Here is a 16,914-nt window from a genome sequence, read left to right as displayed (position 1 = left end):
GGATGCTATTGCCTCCTATAACTTATGTTTTATATGAGTGATTATAGCTGTTGATGGAGTCGACCATGTCATAGTGTTGACTTGTATTGAACATATAAAAGCTATAAAAACATCCAAACCCCGTCCTCGTCACCGTCCCTTCCTCATTACCATTCAGTCTTTCAAAATGCAACAATTGTAAACGACGTGATCAAGTTGGCTGCTAATAGATCAAAATTGATATTTATAAAGATGATTCTAATATTTTGTATTAAGCTAAATACACACTTCTGTATATGTGTGGAACACAGTCATTTGGGGCGGGGGGGGGGGCCTATCCACGCAAGCTACCGCAGTTTCAGAGGATCAATAAGCACATCAAGTCACCGCGGACTAAACAAAGTCTTGTAGTTGGCGAATTCCCGATCCCCGTGTTTCCCAAGTCTATACTTGCATAAACTCAAAGCCCTATGAATCCTGTTTCGGGTTTCGAATAACCGTGCTAATTCCAGCCATTCAGATCCCTAAATAAGATTAGTCACATGAAGTTAACGTGTTTGACTTAATAAGCATTGTTCCTTCCTCGTTCAAAACGGTACTGAAATGTGAATAGGAATTGTTTGTTGAAATTTCAGGCTTACTCCAGTTCATGATCGTCTGCATAGAATATAGTTGTAAAAGAACACAACTTACAGCAAGACCTCTCTTGCGAGCATAATCTTAAAGGTCAAGTGACACGTAACAGATTTCCTTCAAACTTACACAAATTGAAAAGCTACATATCAAAACCCTATATTCCAAATTTGGAGTTCCACAATTGTTTCTTTGCTGTTTTAATTAAGTTAATAACCAAGCTAATTCCGTAAGATAATGACGTCACGGGGGGAACCGCCAATGTTACCAAAGCTAGATATGCCTAATATGCTAACCGAGATCAAAGCCGTAAACAATACGTCACGGACAGTAAACAAAATATCAGATGAGAATGGGTGCACAACAGTACAAGAAAGTTTCGTGCTCGTCAAACACTGTATACAGCGATAGCTTAGTACCAGTGCACTCAGCCAGCCTACTGTAGCTGCCTAAGTACAGATTGGCTTGGACCTTCGAGCGAATCGCCGTCTACAAGACAATGCCGTTCCTTCTCTATTTGGAGAAAGTATCTTCAAATCTCCAGGAGATATAGAAACAAGTAGACCAGTAGTTGCGAAGCTGGATCGGAAAAGAGTAAGTGTATTTTCTGGCCTAGGCCTACTACAACAAGGACTAACTTGGTATTATTACTAACTTACAGTAGGCTAATTCTTATAATTTCGTTCAGTTAGTTAGGCCCTAAATTAGGTACGGCGACGATAAAGTTAGGTGTAGGCTAGGGCTATATTAACTTTTATCTGTGGTACATCATGAAAAATCCAGAATAACAAGCATAAGATGTTTACATGTCATTTTGCCCAATATTATAATGTGCTCCCACCTATCTATATACTCAGAGTCATAGCTCATATGTTTCACAGTAAATGACATCCTTATATTTTGCCATTTTTGTTGGTAGGGCTGCAATTTTTGTTACAAGAGAAAACGCTTGTGACAGGTACTTTCAAACATATCAAACTGCTTTCTTAAATGAACTTTCATAACTTCCTTCTTATTTTCTTTCCCAATTTTCAATACTTAGATTAACCTAGAAGCTGTTCCCCAACCAACTGCAGTGAAAATAAAGGCAGGATTCTGCAGAATGTACATCTCCATCTAAAGGTGGCATGATCTTATAGACATGTGCTTGATATTACCGAAAAACAGTTGGGAAATGGGGGAGGGGAGGGTGGTGACAGGCATTAAAGATTTAAGTAGTCAGTTTTGAACGGGATAAAAGGAATCTCCAGCAGTAAAACATCGAGGTATGTATATGGGGGGCAAGCTACCAGACAAAAAGGAGGCAGCAGTATTACGGCCGAAAGGTCCCCATAAATAGGTTTTAGTAGAGTGATGAATGGGGAGGGGGGGGGGAGAAAATGTGGTACAGAAGTGTAAGCTAGGGTAATACAAGGAAGAATGGAAAACTTTCATACATCTATAGAGTATTCTATAGCAGAAGTGAGTACAGGGGCCAAAATTTTAGAAACAGTACTCGTTGAAAGCAAAATAGCAATTAAAACTGCACATTGGGCAGGCTGACTAGGGGATAATATACATTGTATTTTATCCATCATATCCGCCTGCCTGACGAGAGTGGTTGAGGAGGCTATACCTGATGGCTTCACAGGAAAATATAAAGGCTACATCTATAGTTACTGAGAGAAGGGAGATTACATTGTAGTTATACTATATGAAACCAAGCTGAAGTCATCTGCAATGCTCATGGTGTGAGTGGCCCATATTTTTGCAGCCACATAAAGCAGGAGGATATGCTCTCCTTCAGAAAAAATAAGTGAACCATCTAGGCAGCTGACCCCTGTCCAAGAGCAGCCTACTGTATGTGTGTGGTATAATAAGCGTTTGTTCTAATTTTCAGTGAATGTAACACATGTATGTAGAAGTCCAGTGTTCACTGGTCCCCCTACCACCATTGAAGTTGCTGACTGGACCAACAGAGACAAGAACACCATCAAAGCAACCAGGGCCATCTCACAGTGGCGATGATGGTCCGTCTGCTGCTGTGGCATCCACATCCGGATACACCGAAAAACCGCCAGGTAGTCCGGACTACACTCCATCAGTTAACTCATCTGAACATGACAAAGATGACGCTTCAAGGTAATTTTCAAGATTGATAGTAGACTAGTCTGGAAAATTAATTGGTGCCATAACTTTCTGGAAAGAGGATCATTATTAATTTTGACACCAACACAGTGGGGTAGTCTGGAATGTGTGGTGAGGCCATCAGTCTTTACTTCAATTAGCATATACATACTGTATCTGGTAGAGTTGTCACAGCTGTGTGTGAACAAGAAATAAAGGCACAAACAAGTAGTTGGATTTAACAGAGTATATTATATTTTCACTTGGCTGGATATCTGCTACTGAATACAAATGGTGAAAGTAGCATCTTATACACTCTTTTACCATGGATTACAAGGGGATGGGACAGGATGTTACTCTGTCCACATGTTTACTTTACTACATAATCAGTGGTTAAGCTACTGAGACAATGACCACACATCCTGCTGAAGATTACATAATCCATAATATTAGGTGCACAAACAGGTGAAGGGTTTTTGTTGTAATCAGTAAAAAATATATTGGAATTGTTCAGGCACAAGTTGTCAGGTTAAACCTGACCCATGTATCCACACCAATTGAGGTGTACTCAGCTGTCGCCTTAGTTGGGCATCCAAAGACTTGACTGACAACTGTGCCATGCCTATTGACCGAAATGGAGTGATTGGAATGCCTCTATCTAAATGGTATGTTTTTATGAACTATTATTATATTATTCTTCATATCTTTACTATTCTACAGATTATGTATGGGAACTTCTTGACTGCTTGCAACAACTTCTGCAGAAGTGGAACCATGGGAGAGGAGTGTCCTATTCCTGTCAGAAAAGAGCCCCCACCACTTGCAAGCTCCTATATTCATCCGAACAGGATGCCATAAAAAAACACAGAAGCAGATTTCAAAAGCTTTGCTGAAGTACTGTAGTTGATGGCCTCCCAATTTCTAATTTTGTTTCATTGTAGTGGGGAGCAATCGACTCTGTGAATCGTCTGTTCACATGTTTTGGCACAGCTGCAGAGCAGTGTTAATTAACAGGTCGCTACCAGCCTTTAGGGAAGTTGCTAAAAGTTTACATTAAAGTTTTAGTTACATCTGGTTTCCATTCTAACTAACTAAATGATAACATTATATTTTAAAAAAAGTTCCAATGACAAGTATTCCTCTCTAGAGAGCTTAGACTTCATAAATATAAATTTCATGCTGACTTACTATTTGTATGCAACTTTGGTGTTTCAAACATATTGCCAATTTTTTGTTTTTCTCAAAAAGAATTAACAGAAATTTGCTGTTCCCCGCATGGGATAAAATGTGATTTTTTTTTATCCCATTTATGATCAAGTAACCTTGATATTCCATGGATTAATGAACAATTTCAGATTGATTCTCATTACACTTTTATTAAAATGAAAGCCTAAGCTCTCCAGATCCCATTGACATAGTGGTTTAGGGTACTTTATTCAAACTATTCTTCTATTTTAACCTAGTATATTTGAGGTTTCAACCATCCAGATTTTGTTGGCAGGCTACTAGAAGTGACAGCTTTGCTTACAAGAGAGAATACATACAAAAAATTAACTTGAGTTTTTATTATTTATTACTGTTATGTACTTTCCAAACTTGAAAATGTAAAATTTCATCCAAGATTGTAGTTAATACCATGAACCAGAAAAATATAAGCTGGAATTCCAAAATGTTCACCATTCAGCCACAAAACAGACAGGACTGAACCCTGTTTCTATAAAACTTTGCAGAAATGATACTATGACTTGGCATAAACAGTCCACATTCTCACAGTCTTAATTTAAATCCTTCATGCTGTTCAGATGGTAAAGCTTCTCTAATCCTCCTTACTGAATAGGATGGGAGAACAACACAATATCCTTCCCTAAAAATTGCTAGCTCATCCGTGCAAGTTGTCTGTATGCTCTGTGTCTGTATTTCCTGTAAAATAATCATATGAAAACCAGCTATAAAAGATGAAGACACACAAAAGCTTGGTAGCCATCTGGGGACGTCAATTTTAAAATAAATTTCTATATGATTTCCAGAATTTGCATGGCCCCTAAATCTGCCTCCCCTAAAGTAAGCCTAGCTATGCCATTTATACAAACTGATCATTGTCATCATCTCGGGGACTAAAACTTGTAAATGGATCGTGCACAAGCATGGTGGACATTTTTTTGTGGCATTTGGTTCCATGGCTCAGTGTTAATGATTACTATGTCAGTCAGCATGATAAGGGTTAACCTCAAGGGCATTACACCAGTTTTTGGTCAAAATGACCTAATCAGAAGCAGGTTTTGAACATGGTGCACAAATTTTCTTGATCAAATCTATATCTTAATGTTATTCCTTTCACAACGAAACAAAACTTAACTATGAATACACCCTCTGTATTGTTACATCTTTCAACAGCAGGTCAGAGCAATGAATAAAGGTATACAACAAAGATAATGTATTCTATACTTACTCTTGGATCCTGTTTTCCTGTGCACGTCCACCATACTGTTGACGGTACATGTAGTAGGCTGTCTGAAGAAACAATGGGTTCAGGCACATAGCTTCAAAACCTGGGTGTAAGGTGATGCATGCAGCACCTTCTTCATCCATCACAGTCCTTATCTATTTCGCTGCAGCATCTACACTCCCTTGCTGTAGGCATCACAGCACATTGGCCACAATGACACCTGTAAACAATACAAACCAGTTCAAATAATAAAGAGCCAATTCAATGACTTCATACCAACCTCAATTATTGGGGCATACTGTACTAACATGTCAAAATAGAAAAGGGGCACCTCTGAAGGGCAATCTACTGTTGAAGCTCCTTACAAGTAACATCACTAGTAAGGAAGGGGTAGCCTCTTCTTAGAAGTCTTGCCTCTGTTGGGACAATGCTGCAAAGGAAAATAAAACAGGCCGATATTGCCTCGTTTCCAACTCTTTCCCACTTCTGAATCCATTCCCTAGATTGAGAAAATCTGGTTATGAAATTAGCTCAAGCGGAAATGACAAAAAGCTGGTGTGAGGTGCCACCTTCTCCCTCCCCCCCCCCCCACCCTTTCCCTGATTTGTGGTAACTTCACTAATTTGCCACTAGGCCTACAACTGCTAGGAAATTAATAATAGGCCACCTCTGAATTTGTTGTGCACTCTTCCAATTGGCTCCTTCAATCTACTAACCAAATGAAACATGTCTGTGTGACATGTTCCTGAGGCATGTGCTGCCACAACTTTTAAGGAAAATAGTAACTTCCTTAACTTTACTCGACCGCACATTCATGTTAATTTTGCTGCCCCATCAACAAATTGGCTAGCTAAGTGTATGAGCAAAGTTATGAAACATTTATCGGTTCTAGGCCTAACTAGTGACACAACTATCCTATATAAAGTATAGTACACTTGGCGTAACGTTACCGTTATATTCCGTCAAGACGATCAATTTCGACATCGCTGTCCGATCCCGCTTCCTCTTCGCTGGTCTCCGGTTCGAACATATAGGGAAAATCTTCCCCACGATCGTCCACCATGTCCTCCATTTCCCTTACTTCTTCGCCGTTGCTATCTAAATACTGTGTGTCAATGCCACCGGCAGCCATTTCGCGATATGTATAAGCTATGCTGTGCTGTGTATATATGCGTACTACAGTGCGTGTATAGAAACTATGTGGTAGCAATATCGTATGCGACGATATCATTCACTTTCGACTTGGTAAACAAATGACGTCATTTGTTTTCGGCTTTCCCTGAACGAGTCAATCTAGCCGATTTTTGCGGAGTTTTTTGTTGCTTGATAGGAAGAAAATGCAAGGAATTTATGAAAAAAGAAGTCAATGGATGTTTTGTTCGATGTCTTATGTATCAATTTGTGATTTTTCATCTTAATCCAAATCTTAACTTTCTTGTAACAGACTGCTGAAAAAGGTAATATTTTCGAGAAGTTTGAGATTTCTCCATACCCAATGCACTGCGCAGAACATATACAGTTTTCACTCTTCTGCGCTCCCCCCGTGACGTCACTGAATCTATTACGTAATAGTACTTTTTACCGATTTCTACCCCTTTGGAGACGGAAAAAAATCGCGGTGTTGGGTTTTTGTTAATGTAAGAATTGTTAAGTATAATATTATGCAAAGTCAAGTTTACGTGTCGCTTGACCTTTAAGCAACCTTTTGTGAATAAGAAGATTTCACGGAATCCGTTTTTCTTTTACTGCTTGCTTCAAAGTCATCGATATATCGGGGCATTAGCCTATTGTACATTTACGTCTTGGAAGGAAGCGACATTCTTACTGCTTGCTGCAATGTAAACAAAGACAAGCGTGAGCTTCTTGTTAATAAATATATTCAGATCCGTTGTTCTAATGAGAGTAAAACAGGATGAATAGAGATTTCGTTGAAGGCAGTGTCGTTCACTGTTACCAATAGATTGTATCCAACCAACAATACTAATTTAAGCTCGTAGGAAGTTAACTCGTCAAATGGCTCAGATGGTAGAGCAGTGGACTGGTAACCTGATGAACTGAGTTCGACTCCAACAATGATTACACATGTTTAAAAATTCTTTTTCTCTTTCCGCAGTCCACGCTGAAGTCTTGATATATTAATTCAACCATATAATTTACTAGCTGATGTGATGGCCGATGTTATAGAGGGTGACGAAAGACTCATTCCTCGTCGGTCGTGTAAATCGTGGCTAGGATTCAAGACAGGCCTCTGGCGATAATACCTCTGGCTGTGGCATGGTGCTTTTTTGTGGCCTAGGATCCCGTACCATGTCTCCCTTGTTGTCGCAAAAGAACCCGGGAGGATGCGCAGAGGGTCGGTCAAATCGACCAGAAGCGTACTAGGTGGCGTGCGTGAATCCTTGCCTTTGGCCAGAGGTGGGGACATCTCTGCGACCGGCATGTTTGCAGCCACCCTGATGAGGCGCTATTCTCCTAAAAGTGAATCTACGGATGCTTTTAGGAGCCATATAATTATTTTATATTAAAAAACAAAACTAGCGCCATCGAATTCCTTAAAAGCCGTTTTTTTTTCTAGTCACTCTGAAGGTGGAATGAATTTTATTGTAATGGGTTATTTGTGGTAAGCCAAGCAACACATTCAAACAGTCGTGCGGTTCACAAGGGTTTGCAGGAACTTTATTAAACTCATTGTTTGACATAAATGCGTTGGCAAAGATTTACACTACCTACACCAAAACAAGCATTATATTCGTTGCAATGCCAGGGACATGCAAGCCAGCAAGACCGTGAGATAAAAAGTTCATATACATAGAATTCAATATATATATCACTTTTGCAAGAAAACAAAAGTGTCAATATGGTCCCATTCTAAGCCACAGTGTTGTAGCAAATTCTCATACTGGATAGTAGGTAGTTTCGGAAACAGTGATTCTTAAGAAATTTGTTTGAGATTCACCAAAAAATACCCCGTACTTTGTTTTGATAACTTCAGGAACAAAAAATTAACTTTGATATGCCGTGGACTGTTAAAAACCACTGCTCTCATTCTAGCTAGGGTTGCATTCCTATAACACAATTACTTATATTTGTTTGTTTTTGGCATGACCCTTTAAACAGTTGAGGTTCACTAGTTAAAGTGACTGGACCTTTTAGTTTAGTACACAGCCCATCGGACTAGTTCCTCAGTTGCACTACAAAACTCAATGGGGAAAAAATAAGATTATATGGTCTCAAATGACATGTTTATAGTTTATTACAAATATGTTAAGGACAAATGATGTTGAATGCCATCCAGGGGTGCTCTGTTGCTAATATGAAGTTTAACGAACATATTCTGGTTGACCTAAAAAATAACGGATTAACATTAACTATAAGAACTGCAATGAGGAGCCGACGTCACCATCAAGTTAGCCTAAACGAATATTCCAGAAATAAGTATCTTTAACGAAACATATCTTTAAAAATGACCCAAAAATAATTTTCCAGAAGCAACACTTGATTAAACTGAGGAAAGATAAAAACGTAAACAAAAAATATATGTTTTAGACTGGATTTTATTAGTTTTTCAAGCATTTTGTGACAACATGATTGAAAAAAATTGAAAAATCCTAAATACAATCCATTAGCACGGACGGGTTGCTAATAGCACTTTCCTTTGTTACGAACTAACATACTAACTAACATTGTGATTTCATGAGCTGATTCCCACAGTTAAAAATACATTTCTACACAGCCCGTCTGTATTCTATTAACTACTGTGAAAATGGACTGTAATTTCTACCAGGCTCTCCAGCCCACCGGCCCACCGGGCCACCGGGCAATGCCCTTAATGCCCGTGTTGCCAGTCCGCTCCTGGGTTGAGGGTATAACCAGGGAGCTGCTAGAGTAGCAGCTCCATGGTATAACAGTCGTTTAGAATTTGTGCACAGCCTCTATCGTGCGTGAACCTGTTTTTTATGCTCGCACTTGTCAATTTTTGTTATCGTTGCCTCAGTATCTGTGTTACTTGTCATGGACCAGTTGTCCAAGGAAATGACTGACGAAAAAGATACATAAAAGGACAAATAAACTACGCTAGCAGGGGCGAAGGCAGACATATGTTGGCGGAAACTAATGTTAACCTATTGCCAAATAATTTACACACACAGTGATCTGCTTAATGTAATGTATATTCTCTGTAACCAATATTAACAACTTTGATAAATCATTTTCCAAATAGCGATGTTTTTAAAATAGATATGCTTGTACCATGATTGAGCTCACTTTGGTATACTATGTCAATGCACTGTCCATGTCCTCTTTCGCCCCCTCCCTGGTAAGGGTAGCTAAGAGTTACCGTGTATCCTTTAATGATTTTTGCAAACGTATGTGGGTTGCAATTTCAAAAATGAAATGTAATTTGCAAAGAAATACTTTGTGGTATTCAGAAAAGGGCATATGGTCTACCATAACTTCTGACATGTAAATATTCGAAAGGAATGGCAAGTTGCTCCGTAGATGTTTGTCTGTGGATATGACTCCAGACCTCGTATTCATCCCGGTGTTTGGCCAAATGTGTATAAGATGCGATCCTATTCGCCCTTTACTGAACTGAAGAGATGGAAGCATCGAGAGACTTAAAACACTTTGAAACATTTCTATACGGATTCGAACGTGATTACTAAAGAGTTACCAAATAGTCTCCTGCTCGTGACCACACACTGATTTCCCCCATTCGCCACACCCACTGTCCCCTATATAAACATCTGCCATAATAACTTTCATTTTAACGCGAATCGCATATAAAAACAGCAACAACAACAAATAACTATTAAAAAAATCATCCCCCTCTCATCCGGCGGTTAGCACAGAAGTGAGTATTTCGAATATCACTCAGAACCTCGAGCGGCTTCAAAGTCTTCCCGATTCACTTTCTTCAATTCCCAGCTAGGCACTTTAGTCAGACTTGTTGACGGGTGTGATCTGGTTAATGTTATATTCCGTCTGCATGGTCGACTAGTTAACACCTTCCACAAGTCATGTAGGTGATGGTGTACTTTAATTTGAGCATTTCAAAATGTTCTTAATCATTCGCAAACTTTTCTTGCCCTTGTGAATACTAGAATGTTTTGCCAACATTTTCTTTCGCATGTGTTTTCCATTCTAGCACTTAACCCTCCCGCACGCCTATTCCACGAAACTCAATAGCTAAACCAAAAGATGTGCTTTAAGTCAAACAAACATTTAACAAACACAATGACACGACATAAATTCACTTTAATAAACCAATCAAGTTTTAAACTTCTCAAGGTTTATTGAATGCATTTATTTTACCTCTAATTATATTTAAATTATTTATTACAAAAGATAACACCATAATTGTGTTATAATATAAAGTCCGCGAGAATCACTCATATATATATATATATATATATATATATATATATATATATATATATATATATATATATATATCCAATGCAACCATGCACTTCGTATCCCAGTGACTATATCGTAGACTGCGCCGTGCCACGATGTGCCACTGTTTTAATTGTAGTATTCTAACTGTATAGTTAGAGCGGAGGGGTGATCCATGGATGGAAAAGGGTGACAGCACCGAAAAAAAGTGTAGCATTTTGTTCCTCTTATTACACCGGATGAAGAAACCATGATGTACGTCTAAGTTGATTAAACCCAAACCATATTATTAATATCATCAGGAAATATTATTGTATGTGATTAGAGCTTCCTGATCTTAAATGTATCAATGATTGAAAACTATCGAGTTTTTATTGGTAAATTTAAGACAAAAATATCGATGGCTGTAAATGGTCTGTTTTTACCATACCATCTGGTTTGGGGTTTAAGAGATGATTTTCAATTCGAAGTTTAACGAAGCAATCATTGACAAATTCAGGAACCGAGCAAGCAACAATTTCTCTTTAATACAATACAACCTTATAGTATTGGTTGATTTTTTTCTGTTGGTTATATGGTTTAAATAGGGCATGTCGACGTTAGACTGTACGTTCATCACACAATTCAAGTCACGGTGTTTTGTAGAAACGTTCACAAGTTTAGAGGTGTTACATACACTGACTAATATCGGGAACGATTTTGTAATACTCTCGTCGCTACATAGAATAATATTGGTCACCCTTTCCTTCCATTTACCCTCTTGGAACCCCCTCTACCCCCCCCCCTCACTCTTTAACGAAAACTTAATAAGACAAGCGTGGCATGTTACCACGCCTGTCTGGGACTGAACTCGATCCCATCACTGGCAATACGTTTGAACTTAAGACGGCGGCTACGTAGTTTTGAGAGCGCGGTTGTGCGGGAGGGCGTGGCATTGGTCCATTTACAGGCGGCAGAATATTGTTACTTGTATTGTCTTTATTTGCTTGAATTGAAGTTGCAGGCAAAACGTCCATCTGATTTGGTGTACTGATGATAGATCTTCGCACACTGGTTCTAGTGGGTGCTACTGGTATGCGTGGACGATAAGTGTGGCTTAAATTATCCACTGGATTTGTATTGCCAGTTGATGAAATAAATATCACGTGACTTGTTTCGATTGGTTGGTCACGATATGACGGCATCGGAGGCGGTCGTGAGGGAAGGAAAGGTAACTTATCCCTTCGCATGGCCTTCGGTGCTTTCCCATTGGTACTGCAGCTGATGTCGTGCGTAGCAGTTGATAACTGTAAAAGAGATAAAATAACTATGTGATATAACACTTCAGGAATCACGAGGGGTGTTCATATGACCTACAAGTCTTTAGTCTTTATAATCGGCTTGAACAATACAGGTAAGCAATCACGTACTTTGTGATTAATATTGTGATATATCCTGATGTATCCTGATTAAGAAGACATTTTTCTCAAAGAAGCCTATCTAATAGTAAATATAATGCTCGATGCTTCCCCTATCATATTCATAGTAATTTGACACAGAAGCTGCAACAACGCAGATTAAACATTGCACTTTAGCGATTACACATGTAAATAATGCCGTGTTAGGTTAACTGGGTAGGGTGGGGGAGGGGGGTATTAATTCGAACAAGGAACGAGGTTAAAAGTAGATGGAACACTAGGTAAAAAAGTAGCTTTTCAAAAAATTTGACGCAACTTACTATTGGCCGTCCACGTGAGTTGTAAGGTCTGCGTCCACAGACACTATTAGTTATTTCTCTGTCTAATCTTAGAGGAGAAATGTTCAGCAGGGGTGATTCTGCTTCCTGTATGTCTTCTTCAACTACTTCCGGGGCGTGGTCTAAGTCATCGCCCCTCCCTGTTGAGCTGAAGACACTACCACTCTGGTTGATGCATGATGCAACCCTGATGCCGTCTACAGGTGAAGGCAGGAGTGCAGGTAATGAAACCGTGCTGTGTTTGGTCTGGCCTTGTGTGATTGGTCAAGATGATTGGACATCTCATAAACACGGTCCTTACTTATGAGGACTGGAAATCCAGAGAAACAGTTTCTTGGTTCCATTGGCAGCTGAATCAATCGATTAGACATTCTCAAGTCTGACGGTTAGAAGAAATATAATGGTAATGTAAAAAAAGAAACAAGTAGATATTCCATTTCAAAAATCGCAATCCATATAGAGCAATGGTGTTGGCCTATACATATTATTATAATTATAACCATGCTAGGTATTTAGTCAGATCTAACAGTAAACATAACGCACTGTCTGACTGCATGGAGGTGGTAGTCAATATGATATATTGTAAATAATAAAGATATGGGCGGTGACTTCAGATTAGATATTGTGAGTAATTTCACTACAGATATTAGGACATGAACGACCGAAACACTCGTTGCAGTTTAATATATTCAAAAGTCTCCTACATCATCCCGTATAATTTAACATAAACAACTAAGGAGAGAGAGAGAAACACGTTTTAGTCTATAACAAATCCAATTTTATTTGTAATACTATCCATACAACTGATTGATAGGATACATTGTCAAATACTTACCGAAATTTCTAAACGAAGTTCTTGCAAGTTATTCAACTTCTTGTTATACTAGAAGTATACACTGTCGTATGTTTGTGCAGTAAGGTCTCACTGCACCAATGTATAACATAGTTATCTGTGACGATTTTATCGGAAGCGTGAATGCCCATCGCGCGGATAAGTTGCGTCGATGCAGTGGGCCTTTCTATAACGTTCGATAATTGAAATAGGAATCGCGAACGCGCGCTTAATGCACTAAGCGTGTTTTCGTCTTCAGAAAGTACCCAGTGGAATGGCAACATTGAATAGACCTATACAGAAAGGTGTGTATCAAAGCAAAGATTGTTTATAGCAACGAAGACGCAAGATCGTGATACGTGGCGGAGTTTAATCACTGAGCATGTCGGATAGACGAGACTCAACTTACTACTACTTACTAAGACGCTTAAGTGATGACTTCTATACTACCTATACTCAAACACATAAAGCCAAAATACGCGCGTCCGACACGCACGGTTTTGGCAATATGATTGCTTGCAGCGTGTTCGTATATCCTTAATACAGAAGCCAACTTGCGCGTATATGCGTGGGTATTCGTTTGACTTGGCTATTTATTTCGTGAAACTGCCCTTGTCGTATTTCTATATGGTGGCAACCGAAAGTTTGTTTTTAGAAGAACAGATAATGTAAGGAACCGAACAGTGGGATAAAACAAGGAGTATTGTTATGTTAATTTGGAATTAATGGCAGGAAATTAGTGTTGTTAACAAATATATGGATCTAGGAAAGAATGGATGGAGAACCATACCGGAACATCCCAATTAATTGCCTTTGCGACTGACTTCGAGTCACCATAACGCTTTGTCGACCGCAATATATAACCGCCACAAAGCGAAGTGTTAGTGAACCTAATTCAAGCGATATATCAGCATTCTTTCACCCCATTAACTTAAATATAATGAGCGACATTTTAGTAACCAATAATCTCAAAGTGATCATTAAAGTGAAATTCGATCGAATATAGGACTGGCTGTATACATGCTGAGTGCCTTAGCGCATGGACGCAAATGCCCTTTTGGCAGATTGTTGGTGTACATAATGCCATGACTAATAAACATTAATTAGTTAGCCCAGTGTCGTTATAATCATAATGTTTAACTAGTCTAGTGCAGTTATAATTAATTTATGGACCTAATACTCCAGGTTGTCATATCACTGAGTATGTTCGGTAACCAAGCACACTCAGTGCACTACGCGCGCAGTTAATACTTTGCGTCTCATTCCTGTTTCACACGTCAAGCCCACCTCGTTAGGTTAAAGCCAACTACATCAACGCGACTTATGTGCGTGGCATGCACGCTTTCGATAAAATGTCGTCACAAAGAACTATCATGCACTGGTACACTTTGAGACGTTGTTACACATACAAGCAACAGCGAACGTTTACTGCCGACTAGAGGTTTACTTACTTGCCAGAAAAGTTACTAAAAATCACCGGTAAGTATTTGCCAATGTTTCGCATTATTCTCTGACACGTATACTGTGGTGTTCCTTTATAAGTTTACTTGTTGGTGTACCAAAGTTGAGTTTTTTTATTTTCTTAAAGTATTCTTAATAATCTACGAGTAGTTGAAAATACTGTATAAAGTATTTCTTCACTTATGTTCTAATATCTGAAATGAAATGTATTAAGTATCTAATCTGAAGTGAAATGTATTAAGTATCTAATCTGAATTGACCGCTCATATCTTTTCTTCATGTGCAATATATCTTATTCACTACAAGAAGACACGTAGTACCGTTATTTTTGCTTGCAGACCCGACAACACAAACAACATGGTTTTAATAGGAATATGTGTACTCATATATATATAAATCAATGAATTTCGATTTTGGGAAAGGAATTTTAATATTTCTATTACTTAATACATCGTTTCCTTTTCACACTGCCATATTTTTCCTCTAACTCTCAGACTTGAGAATGTCTAATCGATTGATTCAGCTGCCAATGGAACCAAGAAACCGCTTTTCTGGATTTCCAGTCCTCATTAGTCAGGAACGTATTTATGAGATGTCCAATCATCTTGACCAATCTCACAAGGCCAGACCAATCACAGCACGGCTTTCATTACCTGTACTCCTGCCTTCACCTGTAGACGGCATCAAGGTTGCATCATGCATCAACCAGAGTGGTGGTGTCTTTGCTCAACAGGGAGGGCGATGACTTAGACCACGCCCCGGAAGTAGTTGAAGAAGACATACAGGAAGTAGAATCACCCCTGCTGAACATTTCTCCTCTAAGATTGGACAGAGAAATAACCAATAGTGTCTGTGGACGCAGACCTTACAACTCACGTGGACGGCCAATAGTAAGTTGCGTCAAACATTTTGGAATACCATCTCACTTCTTGTAGTTTAATGTTCCATCCTTTCTTTACCTCATGCCATCAGTGAATATAGATCTACCGAACTGACAAATTAGAAAATATCCAAAAACTAATGTTAATATTCGGATCCAGTTTAACGCCTATACTGAATTAAATGGCAACGTTAGGCACAAAATTAATTTTTATATATTTATGGCCATCAAAAACAAATACTCTATCAGTACAGGTCCTACTTCATACACCACATTTCAAGTTTTTAGAAATATCCAATCTAACATCTGAGGATCATCAGTTAATGTGGCTGGACCACTGAATCTAACACAAACTGAACCATTAGATCAGTTCCTCAGACCCCACACGAAATATGTTTCAGAAATATGACAGTTGTATGACCTCAAATGACATGCCTTTACAATTACATTATAAATTTAAGGACAAATATAGTATTGAATGTCATCTAAGTGTGATCTGTTGTTCACATGAAGTTAAAATAACATGTATTGGTGAAGTTATTGTTATTTATAAAACAATTGATTAAATTAACATTTAGGACTGCCCAGAGGGGCCAACGTCATGATTTTTTTTTGCATAAGGAGTAGTCTAGACATGTGCCAGATTTTAGAGCTGAATAATTTAGGGAAAAAAATGAAACAGCTGTGGAAATATTACTAGCACTCAAATGTTACTTTGTTCTTGTACTATGAAGTATCAGGATCAAAATTCTGCTTAAAGTCAACCTTTAAATGTTTTCTTTTAATGTTTAGCTTTATTTAGCCTCTATCGATTTACTATGAAGATGCTAACAGGAGGCGCTAGTTCGATAATTATTATTATATTTATAATAGAATCTGTCTTCTTAGACAGGAGAAATACGACGAATATTACGTGATTGGTTACCTATATTGTTCAAGCCGACTATAAAGACTAGAGACTTGCAGGTCATATGCACACCCCCTTGTGATTGCTGAAGTGTTATATCACATAGTTATTTTTTTAAATCTCTTTTACAGTTATCAACTGCTACACACGACACCAGCTGCAGTACCAATGGGAAAGCACTGAAGGCCATGCGAAGGAATAAGTTACCTTTCCTTCCCTCACGACCGCCTCCGATGCCGTCATATCGTGACCAACCAATCGAAACAAGTCACGTGATATTTATTTCATCAACTGGCAACACAAATCCAGTGGATAATTTAAGCCACACTTATCGTCCACGCATACCAGTAGCACCCACTAGAACCAGTGTGCGAAGATCTATCATCAGTACACCAAATCAGATGGACGTTTTGCCTCCAGTTTCAATTCAAGCAAATAAAGACAACACAAGTAACAATATTCTGCCGCCTGTAAATGGACCAATGCCACGCCCTCCCGCACAACCGCGCTCTCAAAACTATCGTAGCCGCCGCCTTAA

At 38.7% G+C, this 16,914-nt stretch overlaps 2 long non-coding RNA genes across 2 annotated transcripts; one reads left to right on the top strand and one right to left on the bottom strand.

The window, feature by feature from the left end:
• The first annotated feature begins 699 nt into the window (after nucleotides 1-699).
• On the top strand, nucleotides 700-3,579 carry LOC139964848 (uncharacterized). The gene is made up of 4 exons (XR_011792110.1): nucleotides 700-1,206; nucleotides 1,655-1,734; nucleotides 2,492-2,733; nucleotides 3,439-3,579. It is a non-coding gene; the product is annotated as an uncharacterized lncRNA (long non-coding RNA).
• Nucleotides 2,951-6,693, bottom strand: LOC139964847 (uncharacterized). Its single transcript, XR_011792109.1, has 3 exons — nucleotides 6,115-6,693; nucleotides 5,168-5,384; nucleotides 2,951-4,638 (listed from the first exon to the last, which is right to left on the bottom strand). It is a non-coding gene; the product is annotated as an uncharacterized lncRNA (long non-coding RNA).
• Between the last annotated feature and the right edge of the window lie 10,221 nt (nucleotides 6,694-16,914).

Source organism: Apostichopus japonicus, chromosome 23 (assembly GCF_037975245.1).
Source record: "Apostichopus japonicus isolate 1M-3 chromosome 23, ASM3797524v1, whole genome shotgun sequence".
Classification (NCBI taxonomy): Eukaryota; Metazoa; Echinodermata; class Holothuroidea; order Aspidochirotida; family Stichopodidae; genus Apostichopus; species Apostichopus japonicus.
This window is presented reverse-complemented; position numbering and strand designations above follow the sequence as displayed.